This window comes from Rhea americana, unplaced genomic scaffold, assembly GCF_003343005.1.
Source record: "Rhea americana isolate MKP2758 unplaced genomic scaffold, rheAme1 scaffold_210, whole genome shotgun sequence".
Lineage (NCBI taxonomy): Eukaryota > Metazoa > Chordata > Aves > Rheiformes > Rheidae > Rhea > Rhea americana.
Window position 1 is genome coordinate 55,292 of NW_028186259.1, and position 2,964 is coordinate 58,255.

The following is a 2,964-nucleotide window of genomic DNA, read 5'->3' on the forward strand; positions in this document are numbered from 1 at the left end:
TTTTTTAAGGAGATTAGCTAAAGCCTGAGGGAGAACCAGCTTTTGCAAATCTGGTTTTCAAGGAAGGAGAACAGAGAGGTGGAAGAGAGCCAAAAGTAGAATAAAGACTCCAGGTGTTGGAAAGGGACTGTGTAAAGCTGAAAATTCCTGACGTCATCTGGGAAACAKAGAAAAAGAGAGGAAGAAAGAAAAAGGGGAGGGAAAAGAAGGTTTGAGGGGTTAGCCTGTTGGAGAGACAAGGTTGGACTTTGAACTTGAGAAAATGGGCCATGAGCTTCAGAAGAAGGATCTTAGCCTTTAGAATGGCTCTGAAGAGCCTAGAGAGGAAATCTAGGGCTACTCATTATATTACCTGTATTTTCGTATTTTTTCCCAGTATTGACAGARATGATGGTTTTAGTCCTGTGTGAAATCTAAAGTAACGGGACTCCATTTCTGTGAAGGTTTAATGCAGAAAATGTGTGCCCTGGAGGTGTATTATAGAAAGCAAGAGAGAGAAAAATGCTGTCTAGGCTAATCCAAGAAAGTGTAAATTACTTAATACTTTATACTTAAATTACTTAATTGCAAAGACTATTGGCTCTTCCTCCCAAGGTTTTCCTATCCTCTAAGCAACTGGCTCAACGTACGCCAACCTTGTCACTCAGATCTCCTTTGATTCAGACAGTCTTGGCTAGAGACATAACAGTGGCATGTTGCTGGGCAAATAACTGCCAGGGATRGTCTGAACAACGGCTGTCAAGCTGCTAAAAATTCAAAGAATATGAGCTCTGGCTTCACATAGGTACAAATCTTCACGTTTCCCAGCTGGTTGACATGCTATACATGCTGCTTTTCTTCCTTGCATCTGTTTTGGTATCACTAACAGTGTGATCTAACAAGTTAAACTAACAAATCTTAGGAGGGTTGGTGAACAGCTTGCATACACAGACCTTTAGAAGAGCCAGAATCACTCCAGGGCTAGATGCCTGCAGGTCTGGGAGAGGGCTGTGCTCATGGCATGCACATGCTAGTTCCAGAGTGACATGACCTGCCATGTGCATGCCTCACAGGATGGCACTAATGGAGGTCCTCTCCCCTTGCTAAATCTATGCCTGGAGCAGAGTAGGAGGCAAAAGTGCTTTTTCACAAAGGATTTTTAAATATCAACTGATCCTAGACTAGAAATTCCAAAATTCTCTAAAAGGGGRGAAAAAAGGTTTGGATTGCTAATATGCAAGGAATCCATATTCCAAATATTTAGCTTCTGAAGTTTCACATTGCCTTTATATATATGAGTGCACAAACTAGTGGAAAGATGAAGCTGCTCTCAYTTGTATTTGTTGTGCCATTTGAAACAAAATGTATGTCTGAATCACTCGTGCAGGACTGACAGATACGGTTTCAGAAAACCGTGGTATGATTCCTCTTCCTAATATTTTTTTTTAATTTCATRTATTTTTTTGAGCAAAGTGTACATTCTCAACAGAAGAGAGCTAGTGGCCTAAGACAAAGAGAATTTCTAAACAGTCACAGAAAAATGACTCAAAGAAAAGTGAGAATTGCAGGCCACCGTAGCAGGTATTTCACAGTCTGAACATATCAAGAATATAACCCTTGTCTTTTACAAGTCCAGGTAAGTTCTGCCATTGCTTTTGCTGGGACAAGGTTTCTATCTCTATGTTCTATCTTATTCAACATAATTAAACCATTTTTGTGCAAGCTATGTAGATGCTTTATTTATAGAGAGAAGAAATAATTTTCAGGTATATTCAATTAGTGGGTTTTTGATCTGCAGAGAGAAAATAGGCAGCTGATAAGTTGTGATACCTCAACAAAGAGACGCGAGTSGTCAAACAATACATGATCCTGCCATAAGAAAGGCAGAATTTCAGGTTGCTTAGGTAGTTAAATCTTTTGGAAGAAAAAGTGTGGTCAGTTCAGAGAAGACTGTTGACTTTCCAGTCAAAACCYCCCATTGGAAAGTCAAGATAGGGGAGCTTATTGAGACACTAATATGACATTTGTAGCTTCTGTCTGCTTGACTTCTGAATTGTGTTTAAGAGAAGAAAGTGTAATGGAAATGGATTATCTCCTCCTGCTTTTTGAAGTAGTGCCAGTTAACAGAAGAGCAGAAGGTTGAAAAYCCACCTAGTCTATGAAGAATGTATACTTGAGACTAGGGATAAGGCTCTACTGTGTTAAAGGCACAGATTCTTGATTTCCCTCAAATGTCTGTTCAGTGCTTTTGTAACATGCCTCGTTATAACATGATGTCTAATGTCTAGTTTGAATCTCTTATTGCCATTCAAGCTTTTTGCTTCTTGTCCTGTTCCCAGTAGATATAAAGAAAAGCTTTTCCTTTCCTCTATGCAGATACTGACAGCATTCAGGACTTTAACTCCACACTGCCTTCTACTTTCCTTACCACTGTCACCTTTAGTGTTTYCAARATAATCGTTACTGTTTCTGAGTATRTCAGCCAATATTTTCAGAGCCRGGACACTTGGCCGAGCACTGGAGCCTGATTGTCCCTGTTATTGAAAGGTGGGTGTTCTTTGGTACAATTTTAGCCCAGTAGACTTGCTTGTTGACCCAAGGAGTCATGATCTGKGGTCTAGCATGGACCAGGGACTGTTCTTATGAGGCAGTTCAGATGCAGTTACTCTGTTTTAAGAGTTAAAGGAATTCAGTAGTGTGAATGTGAGGGACCATGCCAGCTGGCCTTAGGAGGTACWGGAAAAGTTTCAGGAGGCAGAGAATCCAGCACTCTTGCATACATTTTTTCCAACAATTAGTTATTCTTGTTGGATATGCCCTTTTGTCTGAACTTGGGAGAAGYTGGAGATGCAAAGCTATGGGGGCTACCACAAAGAAATAGAAGTATCAGGGAAGGTTATATGTGCAGATCCAAACCCACCTGGCTACCTAGACTGAACAGTTGTTCTATACTGGGAAACTAGCTGGCTGAAAGGCAGAGCTCAG